The following is a 16,636-nucleotide window of genomic DNA, read 5'->3' as shown; positions in this document are numbered from 1 at the left end:
GCATGTTTAAAGTGGAATACGTCATGTGTTTTTGGACCAGTAGCATTGGTGCTAGCTAGCGTTAATCCTGACTGAAACCTCCTTCATTGTGATGCTGAAAAATGTCTGAAGCTATTATTTGGTTCTGATTTTGGCCTCTTTTAAACTATTGTCACCCAAAACCAAGCGGCAACCTCCAGTCCTGAAAAATGAAGCCAATGCGGAAGTGCAAAAAAAATTGCAATACAGCGAGTGTCCACTTGAGGCTGGCTGCAGGAACACTGGTGTAGGCACCAGATCTGTCCGGGGGCTGCGTCTGCTGATGACGCCGCACATTGTGATTGGCTGTGATGATGTCGCACATTTTTATTGGCTGGAAACAAACACTGTCTCATAGCGAACCCGTTAGCATTCTACGACGCTAGCTTTGAAAGCTAACTTCAGTGTCATAACGTTATTTATACCTAGATGTTCTCTTTACCTCCGAATTACCTGCTTCAAACCCTCTGTATGTTTGGCGATGATGCTGAGGATGTGAAAACGTAATTTTGAATTAAATATTTTAATTCTGCGACATTTACTGTCTGAAATGGTTCATGACTTGCTGTTTGCTTTTGCCGTTTATCAGAGGGATGATCTGTGATTGATGTCTTAAACAATAGTTTAACAAGTGTGAGAGAAACAAATAATTCATTGTTAAAAAGTAAAAGAATGCACATTAAAATATATTTTTAAATTTTATAAACCTATATATTTTTTCATTACGAATATCTTTCTACTATTAAATAGTTAAAATATCAGTTTTACCTACAACAGAAGGATCGTTCAAGAAAAAAAAACACAATTTACAGTTAAAAGTCGTAAATACTTTCCAAAAAATATCACTCACTTTAAGTAAAAAACAAGAATATCTATCTTAAAATGAATGATTACAATATTAATCCATCAATCACCTTGGCTGCATTGTGGATTGTCCACATAGAGTTGCCATAGTCAACAAAGATCGTCTTTTTGTTAAATTGCAAAATCAAACATTCAAAATTACGATTCCCACACCCTCAGCATCATCGCCAAACATAAAGAGGGTTTGAAGCAGGTCATTTGGAGGTAAAGAGAATGCCTAGGTATAAATAATGTTACGGCACTGAAGTTAGCTTTCAATGCTAGTGTCGTGAATGCTAAAGGGTTCGCTATCAGACAGTGTTTGTTTCCAGCCAGTAAAAATGTGCGACGTCATCAGCAGACGCAGCCCCCGGACAGATCTGGTACACTGGAGTCCCATCTGGACACCTGTTAAACAGCCGGTTTTGACACGAGAAATAAACTGGTTTACAGCCTGGTTTAAAACACCAAAAGTGTCTCATTAGCTAGTGTCTTATTGTGCTCTCACTGTACGGGGGGTGAATTTTTTGTACCACGATCGTTTGGATTATATTTAGGATGAACCTCACTTCACGCTGATTGGTGCATCTCATTTGATTGACAGATAGCTCGTCAGGTAGAGGCTACATTTCTGTCAACCAGAATGCTAGCTGGCTAGCTAACTGACAGGAAGTTGCGCTTAGTGGGCAGGCCGTTAGGTTGATCCAAAGTTTGGTGGAGACCGTGATTTCAATATGGAAGCCTCCGCGGATTGGCTTTAAGAGCTGTTTGAGTCGGCCTATTGTAAGCAGACGACTGACGTCACATGGGGTTTGTCCAATTCTGTCGACGGTCTATGCTCAAAACCCAGTTTGGCCACATTTAACATATTACTTAAACTTTTTTACCACTTTGTCTATTTTTGCATTGTCTTGCAATTTAATAGGTATTTTTCCACTTGCATCCTGAAGTCTAACATTACTTTCCCAGTGGTTTAGTTCAGTGTGTCCACATTCTTAACACTGCCTAGAATAAAAATAGTTCTGTTTGAAAGGAAAATGGGGGTTATATGCTGAAAAAGGCTAGATTGTACAGCAGTGTTCATAGATAGAATTACTTCTTGTTGCCCTGATCAGAGTGATTATTATTCAGGTAAAATCAATTATGGCTATCACAGATTAACTTGATGATAAACCATGCTGACCTCAATGGGCCCCCATTTTGTTAGCCCCCCCCCTTACGTGTGGCCTTGCCTGCAGGTGTTTTTCTGGCTGCTGAAGTGAAGCAGCTTCCTGTGAGGGAGAAAAGCAGATTTAAAAATCCATTAAATGTGGGCAGCAGCAGCTGTGAGAGCATCACGGTGAGGAAAAGTGTCTGTGATGCGTGTTTAATGGTGTAAAAATCACAGAATGCTCCTTTAAGATGCGTGTAGACAAACATTTGTAGTGAAATCTGTTTGTTTGCTTTCAGTGTTCACCAGCAGGAATCTGTATGCACTCTCTCGCTCACACACCTGCCCTGGTTAGTATGAAGAGATTATTCGTGTGGCGGCCGGCCGCCGGCTAACTGAGGCAGATTCTTTGAGGCAGCGAGCGGCGGCGGCGGGCGGCGAGCGTCAGATAGGCTCTGACACTCGAAAGCAGCTGCCAAATTGAAACCATTTATCAAAATCTGACATGGGAGATCCAGTCACCAAAAAAGCAGTTTATTTGTAAATTGATACTAATAGTGAGCATACATTGTCTGGCCTCTTTGATGGCCTGATTTAGATCCAGAGTGGGACGTCAGCCCCCTCCTCTTCCTCCTCTCAGCCTTTTAAATATTTATTTATTCAAAAGAAAACTCAATAAAGCTGCAGATTTTTCCTCCCTGACAAAATCACAGCCAGAGAAGGAGCGGTGCGGCGAGTGGCTGGATCACAGCCGGTGTGCTGACAGGACGGCGGGGATGGCGTAACCGAGCAGCGATGGGTTAACTCGTCCTGTCACTTCTCTTTTGTTCTGAGCGGCTGGCGCTCTGCGGAGGACAGGAGGAGGGATGGAGGGAGATGTTTGGGCGACAAGGTCTCTGTTTTCGGACAGGCGGGGTGACAAAGAACAGATTGATTTGTTGTCGGGCGTCAAGTGGAGGATTATGGGAGCAGCGTGGAGGCAGAGTGGGTGTGACTGTTCACCTGAAACACAAACACTGAATATGGAAACCAGAGGAGAAACACAGGAACCAGATTTAGTCTGAGAGATGGAAACTGGAGAGGAAGACAGGGTTAGCTTAGCTTAGCTTAGCATCAAGGATCAGGCTTCAACATCAAAACAGGAAAAATTATCTTAAAGGTCCCATGGAACAGCTAGCATGGAGCTAATTAAGCCCAAATATAAATGTTTTCTGTAAAAACTCACTCCTCTACAGAGGACGTCCTAGATGGACAAAAACACATAAACATGTTAGTGATTTACATCTGATCACGCTCTTACAACATATCAGCGAACATGTTAGTAACCGGGAAAAGAGAGGAGAAATGGAAAGTTCAGATATGAGAGTTTTAACTGGAAATTTCCAGAAAAATTTCCCACAGAGCACATCTCAAAGAAACCTTTCTGGGTTCTGGTTAAATTGAAGGGGATGTTTTATAAGCTCTGATGATGTCATCTATATAGGCAAAGGATAGAATATTTTACAAGCTTTGATAACATCATCTTCAAAGGCAGAGGATGGAATGTTTTTTAAGCTCTCATGACATCAGCTTCAAAGGCAGAGTATAGAATGTTTTATTAGCTCTGATGATATCATCTTAAAAGTTAGAGGATGGAATGTTTTATAAGCTTCATGACATCACCTTCAAAGGCAAAGGATGGAATGATTTATAAGCTTCATGACATCACCTTCAAAGGCAAAGGATGGAATGTTTTTTTAAGCTCTCATGACATTAGCTTTAAAGGCAGAGTATAGAATGTTTTATTAGCTCTGATGATATCATCTTAAAAGTTAGAGGATGGAATGTTTTATAAGCTGTGATGATCATCTTCAAAGGCAGAGGGTCGAATGTTGGTGAAGATTGGGATGCTGATAGCTTTTCCCTCCTATTTTGCCCAATAGTAAGCCCTGGTTGGCAACTTTTGGAAAAGATGGCGACGAGCGACCCTCGCTCCTCACCAGCCCCAGTCACTTTTCCAAAAGTTGCCTACAAAGGACAGTCAACATGAGGGAAAGATTGTTGATGTGGCTGGGTCTATTTTTACAAACAACAAAGAAGTTGCTTGTCTACTTCTTTGATAATAACATCAGTGATGGCAAGGATGGAATGTTTTGTAAGCTATGAGAATATCGTCTTTAAAGTCAAGAATGGAATGTTTTATAACCTATGATAATATCATCTTTAAAGTCAAGGATGGAGCATTTAATACGCTTTTATAATATCATCTTTTAATGCAAGGATGGAATGTTTAATAAACTTTGATAATATCATCTTTAAATGCAAGGATGGAATGTTTAATAAACTTTGATAATATCATCTTTTAATGCAAGGATGGAATGTTTAGTAAGCTATGATAATATCATATTTAAAGGCAAGAATGGAATGTTTCGTAAGCTATGATAATATCATCTTTAAAAAGGCAAGGATGGAATGTTTCATAAGCTTTGATAGGACATAATCTTTGTGAAGCTGGGAATGTTGGGGCCTTTTCCGTCTGTTTTTTCCAGATAATGGACCGTAGTTGGCACCTTTGATAAAAGTGTGTGTACAGACCAGTTTCAGTCACACTCACACATTAATTCCCTCTCTTTCTGCCTTCGTGTAAACGTACTGACTGTTTTGATTATTCGTGTGTCTGCTCTGAGCCGGCTGCTTGGACGCTGAGGTGTCCGCTTGCAGCCGGGACAGACTGTTAATGAGATTAGAGGTCTGAACCTGGTCCAGGAGAGAGCCCCGAGGTCGACACTGACCAGTTGGCCCTGCAGCCAGTCACAGTTCCTGGCTGTCCAAACCAGGGACCGACAGACATTTAATCTTATTCACTATGAAAATAAATCATCATTTCAGATTTTACATAAAAGCATGAAAAAAATCATCATTAGAGTGGACTGAGGTTAAAAGGGAGGCTTTGGTAATGAGACTCAGCCTGTATGGATCTAAAATGTAGAATTTTCAACCTTTCAGGGACTTGACACTCTAGGATTGTGGGTAGTTTAGTTCCTGGGGTTGTGAATAAATCAACTCATTATAGGAAATTTTTCTCATAATGAGTTGAGTAAACTTGTCTTTTACAAGGTAGTTAACCATCTTTTTACCTTTAAAATGTAGGTACTAGATGAAAACAACCGTGAACTTCAGCTGTAGCAGCCAAACACAGAATAAAAGCGATCCAGTGAGCTATCAGAGATGATGCTGGGATCATTAAGAATTGTCTCCATCCTGTTTCCCCTTCTTATCCAGAGGTCATGGTGGCTAAACAAAGCCCAGACATCCCTCTCACTGCCGACAACTCCTTCTGGGGGATTCTGAGGTGTTCCTAGACCAGATAGCATACATAATACTTCCAGCCCATGCTGGCCCTCTCTTGAGGTCTCCTCCCAGTTGGATTTGCCCAGAAGACCTCCAAAGACCTCGAAAGAGAGGCGTCCAGGAGAAATCCTGATCAGATTGCCAAACCACCTCAACTATCTCCTTTTAATGTGACTTTTTTAAGAGACACTCCTGATGCCTTGTCATCTCCCTCTTTTCTTCCTTCTTACCCAGGGAAGCTCTCATTTGTTTATCAGTTATGGAGTTTTTTGTTTCAGCTTTGACTGAGCGCCCCCTGGTTGTGTTTAACTAAAGTGTTTGGTTTATTGGGGCTTGTTTAAAGGAAGCAGCCACTTTTAAAACAATCAAATCCTTGTTAAAGAGGGCGCTCTGCACCGCTCTCAATTGTTTTAAATTAGCTGCAGAGAGATCAATCTGATGATTTTTTAACCTTAACGTGGAGATTAAGCGTGTTTGGCGAGTAGCGTGTGCACCTTTAGCTCTGATCGTTGACCCCCATTCTGCCTCCTGGGGGGGCACACGTCCATTCAGGGATTATTAATTCCAGCTCACTTCATGAATGAGGAGATTTCCTGCTCTCATTGAGAATAATGAGCAATATTGGATTCATGAGCTGAATTTTAATCCACCGTGTGAATGAATTAACCCCACACCATGTCCCACATCATTAGAAGATCTCTGCGCCTGGTAATCGCTAATCTGGAGATCCGCTGCCATGCCGCTCTGCTTCTCCAGCTCTGCTCCCGCGCAGGTCCATCCATATTTTATAGAGATCAGCGGGGCGGCGGCTGTATCTCTAGCCGGGCTCGGGGTGATTTATCATTGTTAAGGCCGCTGTCTGATGGCTTCTCCTCCAGGGTCACACTGATCCCTGCTCGCCAAGCACCTCCTCAGCCGCGGAGCCGGCCCCCCGTAATTAAGCCCCAAGAAACCAGAGGAAGAAAATAGAAAAAAATAAAGAGGGAGGAGGGAGAAAAAGAGGAATATGTCAAGAGATGGACGGAAGGGCAAGGTCACGATGTTGACGCCTCAGAGAGAGATCCAGGGTGAGGACGAGGAGTTTCTCTACATTAAAATAAACAGATTTAATACAGAATATGAATCACTTATATCACTACGAGAAACAATAGCTTTGATTTTTATTAATTACTGCTCTTTTAGCAGCTTTTAAAGGAGGATTTACCTCACTTCTTCCAACTACCCTAAACAAACACAACATGCAGTTTTGTAGTTTTTTAAAAAGGAAGCAGAATGTTATAACCATATATCACACAAGAAAAGAGCAGATAAGAATAAAGAAGGATGAAGAGGAGGAAGTAAGAAAAGATGACCTAAAGGAGGGGAAATAATAGAGAGGAGGAGGAGCGAGGAAGAGGATGCAAAAAAAGAAAAGTTGCCAGGAAACAGGAAGTAGAAGAGCAGAAAACAGAGAAAGTTAGTCGGTGGGAGTGAGCTACAGATCTAGACCAGCGGTTCTCAACTAGTCCGTCTTCAGGACCCAACAGTCTGTCTTATGACAGATTGTGACCCAAGTTTCCAAACAACTTTCAACAATGCATGTTTAGTTAATTGAATATGTTTCTGTCTGGAGCATGATTGGACCAAAAAACTTACAAGAAAAGGGACAAAACTGACAAATTTCATACTCTCTGTTCCTGTTTTTATGTGTCAATTGTTGCCAGTTTTCCAGAGAACTTGTGAAATTTCTTTGGTTTCATGGAAAAAGGAGTCATTTATCGCAAGAAGAGGAGATAAATAAGTTGAAATATTGATCAAACGTTTAAATTTACCCAATTTCACAGTAAAACAGGGTAAAATAAACGGTACCAATGCACATCCAATAAGGACTTCAAGACTTCTGCCACCATTCTTTTTTCAGACACCTAGTCGCCACCCACTGAAAACTGCCCCACGACCCACCTTTGGGTCCCCACCCACCAACTGAGAACCACTGACCTAGAGCAGTGGTTCTCAGTGACCCCTGTGACCCCCAAAATAAAGGTGCCAGAGACCAGGGACCCCCACTGTACCTGAAGGTGGTTGAACAGCCATCCCCTCTGTAATGTATTATGTAAATAGACTTTTTGATGTAAATCCCTTGAGTGAAAAATATATATTTATATATTTAAAATGGTTTAAAAATTGAAAAAAATGGGTTAATAATGGGAAAAATTTTGGAAAAGGTGGTGAAGTTGAATTCTAAAAGTAGCAGAAATGGGTAAAAAGTGGCAAAAATGGACATAAATAGTGGTAAAAGGGAGATAAATGTGACTGACATTGCTTTAAACTAGCAAAATGGGTGGTATTCCAGCTTTCCCTCATCAAACTCATCAAATACACAATCCAACAACTCCAAAACGCTCTCGTGGACAAGTTGTGACCTGCACATTCACCACGCTATGAAATAATCATGGAACATTACGAGACGGAGATGTTTTAAAGCTAAATGCAAAGCCTGAACTACACTCCAGACATGGCTGCTGCACTGTGTCACTCCGCCCAGTGGTTCACTCAAGAAATAGTTCTGAGTATTTGCTTCATGTGTCGTAATGTTACATAATTATACGTTATTATTTCATAGCGTGGTGAATGTACAGGTCACAACTTGTCCACGAGAGCGTTTTGGAGTTGTTGGATTGTGTATTTGATGAGTTTGATGAGGGAAAGCCGGAATACCGTCTGCTTACATCGAGTTGGCACAGCAGATCTGACCTCGGGAGCGGCGATCTAAAAATAACTTGCACTGACAACTGAAGGAAACAAACCTATTACTAAGACTATAGGGATTATGGCAATGGGTGAATTTGCCAAAATGTTGTAGTATCCCTTTAAGGTAGTTCATTTTAAAATAAAAACTGTATTTTTTTATGAAAATTGTTGCAGTTCAGACCTTAGACTGGGTTAGGAGGATCCCAGAGCAGCCACACTGCCAAATATAAAAAAACAGCAATAAGAGCAAATGAATAACTGCTGATAAAGATAAGTGTTCATGTGTTTCTTGACAACGTGGTCCTGACTGAAATGCCTTCTCCACAGTTAATTATGAGTGCTGCACTAGTTAGAAGTATGAAGGAGTGCATGTACAAAATGACTCCTGGTTAATGTGACAGCATGTACACCTGGCCTTAAGTTGGTTTTCTGTGGGACAGTAACACTAAAAACTATTGTGACATTTGTAACATTTAAAACATGAAAAATGAAGTGTGTACTGGCCCTTTAAGTTGGAATGAAACCTCTCAATGGGAATCTAAATTAAACCCAGATTTTAAACCAATCTGATCTGCAGAGTTCACGTCAGGTCAAACCCCAGATAAAATGTGACTTTGGAGAGAAGAAGAATGTGGTGACTTCCTGTGAGAATATCCACATTAAATTAAAATCTCCATTTCTGATTAGTAGTTTAAATTGTTGAATTTATTCCAGTGTCACAATCTGCAGAATAACAATCATTTAATGCAAACGTCTCTGAATGTTTTCACAGCAGATACATAAAGACTCCTGCTGTCTGAGAACCATCTGGATCCTGATCTTATCAAATGTTCTGATATTTTTAACACACTATTTTAAGACGCTGGAACATTTTAATTAATTTAAACCCATAAATCAGAGAGAAAAACAGCGTGGTCAAAGTTTGCTGCTGCTAATTTTAGAAAAGGCTCATTTAAATGGTTTTATATTTTACTCATTATTCATTGGCCGACTCATAACACTCATCAGTCATCAGGAGTAATGTCTGACAATCGCCATGTTTACATGAACACAGATAATCAGAATTAAAGCCTTACTCTGCCCTGTTAGGAAAAACTCACTCATTTACTCTTAAGAGCAAATGATGTTAAAGTTTAATGAAATGATAATAAAACTGGAAAATCTTTATCAACACGCCCTCTAACAAAAACAGGCTTGATTTGTTGTAGTTTATTATTGTCAGAGCAGATGATTGGCTGCTGTTAATCCTATTCAGAGATCAATACCTAGATCATTTTTTGAGATTTGTTGCCGCCATCAAATTCAAAATGAGCTAATATTTTTCATAAAATGTTAAAATGTCTCAGTTTAACACCTGATATGTTGTTTATGCTCTATTTTAAATAAAATATGGGTTTGTGAGATTTGACAACTATTGCTTTTTATTTACAGTGTCCCAACTTTTTTGGAACTGGGGTCGCTGTTTTTGCTGTTGTAAAGAATGTAATCACCTCTACAGATCTAACTGACTCGGCCAATCATGAGCAGATGTTCAGGTGTGAAGGGGATTATCCAATCAGCAGCCTCGGTCTCTGAGCGCTGTGATTGGTCCAGTTTTCCCCTCTGACTCCATCCATATTCTTCCCAGATGAGGGGAAACACCCAGAGACCCCCCTCCCCCCCTTTCTATCTCCTTCTTCTCCCATAACCCCCCCCCCCCCAGAGGTGTGGGTCAGTGATAAGAGATGATGATGATAACCGGGAGCCAGTGCATTACCGTATTGATCGGGGCCTTTCAGCACCGTTAAAGCGCCCGGCGCTCTGATTGCCGGCACTCGCGCTGACAGGAATCCGATGGCGCTGTCTCTCTCTCTCTCTCTCTCTCTCTCTCTCTCTCTCTCTCTCCCTCTGTGTGTGGGTGTGGCCGAGCAGCTGATGTGTGTAATGGTGTGAATGGGGATGAACGGCGTGGAGGCGGTTGGACGCTCTGACAGATCACAGCAGAGGTTTGAACCTTGACCTGGGGCAGTCAAACACAAAAACCACCTCTTTAAAGTCAGATATGAAAACCACACTGCTGCCATGGAAACAGAATTTGTTTTTGTTTACTTCTGTGGAAAACCACGTTTCAACAGCCCTACTGTTTCTAGTTCCCTCTGTATTTAGCAACGAGGAAGAAGGAAAGAAGGAGATGATGAGGCATCAGGAGGATTACACCATGAAAAGATGCATTTCCTTTTCTTCACCTTCAGAATAAAAGCGATAGATGTCATAATTTAAACAAGGAGGGGCTGTAATTTAAAACTGTGTGATATCTGACACTGGTATCCTGTGAGGGCCCGGACTTAGGGTAGGGTCTAATCAGACTGTCTGGGGTCCTATCAGGGCTATTAATGAGAAATCAATCTGCGGTCCTAGCTCTAAACTGATTATGGAGATTCGACTCCACCCCAAGTGGGGGAGTTCAAGTACCTCTAGGTCTTGTTCTCAAGTGAGGGAAGAATGGAGTGGGAGATCGACCGCTCCTACACGTTGAGAGGAGCTAGATCAGGTGGCTCGATCTGATCCAGATGCCTCCTGGACGCCTACCTGGTGAGGTGTTCTGGGCAGGTTCAACTGGGAGGAGGCCCCGGGGAAGACCCAGGACACGCTGGAGAGACTATGTCTCTCAGCTGGCCCTGGAATGCCTTGGGATCCCCCGGGAAGAGCTGGACTTCCCTGCTTAGGCTGCTGCCCCCGCGACCCGACCTCGGATTAGTGGAAGAAGATGGATGAATGGATATATGGATGGATGGATGGAGATTTGACTGGCTTCACAAATGCACATTAGTATATCTATAAATTAAAGGGTCCTATGATTTATAGCTTAATTAATTAAAGGCTGGTGAACTAAGGATGTGCACCTGCTGTATGTGGTGGGGCACATGTTAGGTCAAGTTTTGCCCACCAAGAGGGAAAATTGTCAAACTTAAAGTGCACCAAAAAAGTCTCTTTAAAAAAAAAATTTTGCCCGCCTAGAGGGCTACAGAGAGCTAATCTTGCAAATGTTGCTCTTGAAGAGGGCAGTATGTGAAATATCGTCCACTACGAGGGCAAGAGAGAGGGCAATATTTCCAAATTTGTCTACTGACTAGGTAAGGGTGATCCTCCGAACAGTCTCAGCATCGACCCTGCAGCTCTACCGCGTCATTATTCATCATGTTAAACCAGGACATTGAAGAGTTTTTGACTGATTTCGAACAGATGACGTCACAAGGAGAGATCATGAACGCCTGCCTCGGCTGTTTTTCACGACATTGTCTTTTTTTTTTTTTTAGGCTTCAAGTTCTCAAATTTACAAGTTCAGTGTTAAGGTGGTGAGAGGCACGCTGCCTCCCCTCTTCCTCTGTGGTGGAGAATAAGTGTAGCTGCAGCGAGAGCGGCCCATCCAGAGATCAGAGAGTCGGCCAGGAACAAAAACACACAAATACACACAGAGAGAAACCCACACTGAGAGCAGCAGCGGCGGCGAGGCCTCGGAGGCGTCATTAAGTTGAGAAGGCTGTTGTGTCTGTCAGGATCTAATGAAAATAGAAGGACGACACACACCGCAGATACACAACGCTAACACACAACACTGGTGCTGACACACACTGTAGAAACACACACATCAGAGCAGCAGCGTGGATGAACTGTACTCCTCAGGTGTGTGTTTCTGAATAAAAGCAGGGTGTGTAACTGAGAGTGTGTGTGACGGGCAGCTGCTGCCTCACGGCGTCTCGCTGCTGCAGCCGAGCGAAGGAGACATTAACTAACTTCTGTTTTCTAATGGAGATTAATGAAGCTGGAGCAGCAACGCACACACACACACACATGCACATCCCAATACACACACACATACACACCATGACAAACACGCTCCATTTGCTCGTGTGAGCGCTGGTTCAAGGGTTAGTTAAGAATACGGAAGAAGAAAATAAATAAACGAAAGAAGAACCGGAGGAAATAATAATAATAAGAATACAGATAAAGAAATGAAGGAGAGTTAAAGGAGAGGGATGGTGGTAATCCTGGTCAAATTAGTCATAAACTCTTTTACAGAGACACCCAGAATAAACTGAACCATGAGGAGTCCAAGCTCATCCCTGGTGTCTTTAGAAAAGGAACACTCTGAAGGTTCATAAACACAAGCCAGGCCCTCACTGGCTATTTTAGACTCTAGATCAGGGGTGTCAAACTCAAGGCCCGGGGGCCAAATCCGGCCCAGGGAACGGTTATATCCAGCCTGCAAGATTGTATGATATTTCTTTTCTAACTGGCCCATCAGTCTGAGGTCTGCAGATTCCTCCAGTATAAAATGTAAACTTAGCTCTTTGTTAAACCATAAAAATCTGAAAAATTGAAGAGTAAAAAAAGCAAATAAAAAGTCAGGAATGTGGGAAAAGAGATTAATTTGTGTTTTTATTTCATATTTTCAATTTTGATCTCAGGATTATGACTCAAACTTATGATTTTGAGTTTTAATTCATGCTTTGACCTTTTCAACTCATAATTTGGACTTTATATGCCATATTTTTATCTTTAAGATTCACAATTTTAAATTTTAAGTCATATGTTTAACTTTTAAACTCATCATTTTGGCTTTTTAATCCCATATTTTGCCCTTTAAAACTCATGATTTCAAACTGTTCTCATATTTTGACATTTGAAATTCATAATTTTGACTTTTTACATCTTATTTAAACCTTTTAGATTCACAATTTTAATTTTTAAGTCATATTTTTACCTTTAAAGAAATCATTTTGGCTTTTTAATCCCATATTTTGTCCTTTAAAACTCATGATTTCAAGTTGTTCTCATATTATGACTTTTTGAATTCATAATTTTGAATTTTTGAATCATAATTTGACCTATTAGACTCACAATTTGAAATTTTAAGTCATATTTTGACTTTTAAACTCAAGATTTTAGTTTTTATCTCATATTTTGACCTGCGTTGAGATTATTTTTCTATTATTTATATCTTGTTCTGACCTTTTGAACTAATAAGATGAAATTTTTATCTCAGATTTTGAGCTTTTAAACTCATCATTTTTACTTTTTAAATTTCTAACTGATTTATCATGAATGTTGTTTTTTCATATTTTATCAGTGGTGAACATGAGGTTTACAGTTTAAGGTTGTGTTGACCCTGTTAGGCCCTCAGGTTAGACCTAAATCCAGAATCCGGCCCCTGCTGGGACTGAGTTTGACACCCCTGCTCTAGATAAAGTAAGGAAGGTCCTAACTGGTCACATGAGGAGTCAGTCTAAAGGTCAGAGGTCGGCATTCATTTTTCTATACAGCAATGCTAATATAATCTGGATTATTACAGGTTATACTGTGGACTACTGAGAACAACAATGAAAACGTTTAAATTCCACAACAGCAGTCTGTGGATCTCTCTGGATGTTTCTGGACTGAATATCTGACTGGATGTAGACTGTTGGGACTCTTTCTGTTTCTGGTGGAATGTTGTGATCAGGAGAGCTTCTAATGGTGAGCTGGGTCACTTTTATTGTGATAATAAATGCATTAGTGGTTTTATCCTGAGAACCAGAGCTCTCTGCTGCTCTATAACATGGTTTACTGATGAACAGTCGGTCTGAAAATTTAAAGAAAGTATTTAACCTGCAGGTGAGCCCTCCGGTTTCTGAAAGGTCAAAGGGGAAACAGGAAGTAAAGAAAGAGGAGGAAACAAATGATCCAAACACATGTATACAGTATGCTAGGAACACACACACGCACACGCACACACACCCGCACATATGAGCATACAGTGGCAGTGTTGGCAGGCTCAGGCTGACAGATTGTCCCTGAATAGAGAGGGAAGCTGCTGCTGGTCTGACTGACAGACGCTGATTTATTCACTACACACACACACACACACACACCCACACACATCTGCACTCAGTCCAGATGATCCACACACAGAAATGTTCTTTAAGGAGGTGGTGGAGGTTTTAAGTTGAGTTAAGGTGTTTTTTAGTTAATCAGGGTGAAAACTAACTGATGAGATTTACTGAAGTTAGGACGGCCTCACACTAGACCAGTGGTCCTCTTGGAGACCCCCCTTTACTAAAACCAATGATCAGCTGAGGTCTACTCTGTCTTTAATATCTTTATGATGTCTTAAAGGCTGGGAGGGGGAGGGGATAAGCCACTCCCACTCCATCCTTCCTGTCCCTTATCAGCCACAGCATCATTCATTCAGTTGTTGTAAACTTTTGGAGAAGTGTGTGACACTGCTGCAAAAATGGAGGGAAAAAGCCCCGACGACCTCCAGCCCCACCAACATTACGTCCTCTGCCTCTGATGATGTCATCCCTTTAGGGGCTTTAGAAAGATGATGTCATCAAAGTTTATAAACATTCCAACCTTTAAACAGCAACATTCCTTCCTCCACCTATCAGACTGAGCACAGACACAGGTGAGCTCAGGTACAGAGCCATATTACTGATGAGAATGTAGACCGAGGGTCAGTCACAGATGATTGTCCTTTTAGGGCTTCCATACCTTTATGCAGGAAAAAAACATGTTTTATTTTCATTTTGAGGTCAAACAGCTGATAGAAAATGTTTATGTAAAATAAGTTTTTATAAACTATTTTAGTTTCACTTTAGACTTTCTGAGTGTTTAGTGGAAGATTAAAGTTTTTACTGACTGTTTTAGTTTCACTGTAGACTTTCTGACTGTCTTTTTTTGTTTGTTTGTTTTGTTTTTTTTTTCAGTAGGAGTAAAAAGTTTTGTCGAAACAGTCCTCTGGATGTGTTTAGTGTGTTGGACCACATCCTCGGAGGTCAGAGTCTGTCGTGGGAAATGAGAGCCTGGAGTGAGCGCTGGCAGAATGAGTCAAGCTCTCTGATTGGCTGAGAGAGAAACAATGTGGGTTATGGTGACAGTTTGAGCTCTGAGTCACAGCAGACGTTCAAATTAAAGCAGAGCGGCATTTTTCATCCCGTCCTGTCAGAGCAGATCACTTGGTCTTTGGAGAACCAGAAATAAGAGCCACAGGTTAGATCAGCTGGACACCTACTGGTTTTATTGCTAAAAGAACAGGCCAACTTTGATTTTAGGTGATGATTGAATATGTTTTATCATAATCTGGAAACACATTTTTTTCAGAAAAGAAATCATCCTTTAAACTGTTAATATTTCCTTTATTTATCAGACAGGTGAGAGCAGCTGAAGGTAAAGAAAATAAAAGACTATAATGTCAGATTCATTCAAAAACAGAAACTAGAGATAAACTTTGAAATAACAAAAATAAAGATCCAACATCAACCAATCACATCAATATAAATATATTGATTATTATTGTCTGACTAGACTGATCCATTAGAAACAAACTAGACTCTCTCTCTCCCTATCTGTGGCTGTCTCTCGCCCGTACGCTGTGTTGTAATACCTCAGGGAGCTCCAGCAGAGGCCTCCACCTCCCCACTGCTGCTCCTCAGGGACTCACACCTCCTCCTCCTCCTCCTCCTCCTCTCCATCAGCTGATCCTCAGCAGGTTTCTGTTTACACCTGAGGCTGAGCTGTGAAAAAACACACCTTTCTTCACACTCCTGGGAGCGCCTTTACTCTGTTTTCTCCTCTTTCCTAACACGTTTTTATTTCTCCTTTTCTTTGCTTCATTTGCTCTTCATTTGTTGTCTTTTATGTTCTCGTCTTTGTTTATTTTGTAGATTTAGCTTTTATTTCTTTTCCTTCGTCTGTTCTGTCCTTTCCCTTTTAATACTTTCTTCTCTTTGTCTACTCTTTCTTGTGTCAATGCCATTTTCATTTCTTTACCTTCCTCCTCAAAAAATTGTCTTTTTTTCCCTCCATTCTTCCTCGTAGTATTCATGCTTCATCACGTCTCTTGTTCCTTCCTTCCTTCCTTCCTTCCTTCCATCCACCCATCCATCCTTCCTGTCTTCCTTTATTTATTCCCCTGTACCTTTCCTTCCTTCCTTTATTTCTTCCCTCCTCCCTTTCCTTCCTTCCCTCTTTTCCTCATTCTTCCTTCCTTCCCTTCCTCCTTCCTTCCTTCCTTCCTCTCCGTCCTTAGGTTTGAGACGGATCTTGTTACTCTTTATCTTGTTACTCTGTCAGAGTGTAGTATTTTGCGTGTAACTTTTCATAATTTGAGTAATAATTAATCTCATTCTAGATGTCCCTGTATTTTTGTAAACTGTGACATCAGACATTTTAAGTATAATTTTAAGTTTTAAATTAATAAAATCAGCTTTTAGTCCTCTGGTTACGTCCTGTTGTGTATTGAAGCGTGATTTATCTGTGTATCAGTCCTGTTATTATTATCAGCCGTCGCCGTGGTGACCTGCTGTCAGATCGGACGCTTCCTCCCCTGTGGGCTGATGGGTAAACAGCCCTGGGGCGAGAAAGAGAGAGAGAGTTAGAGTTGGTGTGTTCTGGGTGTTAATGACCTCCCGTCATCTCTCCATCAGCGTCCGTTTAATGGTTCAACATCAGCTCTGAGCTCTGACTGATAGACGTTGAGATTTCCTCTCCTCCTCACATTCATGGACGTTTTTAGGACCTCTGTGCTTCTAACGGTTTTATCTC

At 41.1% G+C, this 16,636-nt stretch overlaps 1 pseudogene; it reads left to right on the top strand.

Moving 5' to 3' along the window:
• Positions 1 to 16,636, top strand: part of LOC121516234 — a 227,414-nt pseudogene that overhangs the window by 186,918 nt on the left and 23,860 nt on the right.

This window comes from Cheilinus undulatus, linkage group 10 (genome assembly GCF_018320785.1).
Source record: "Cheilinus undulatus linkage group 10, ASM1832078v1, whole genome shotgun sequence".
Taxonomy (NCBI): Eukaryota; Metazoa; Chordata; class Actinopteri; order Labriformes; family Labridae; genus Cheilinus; species Cheilinus undulatus.
Note: the sequence above shows the minus strand (reverse complement) of the source record. Positions and strands in the feature narration are given on the sequence as shown.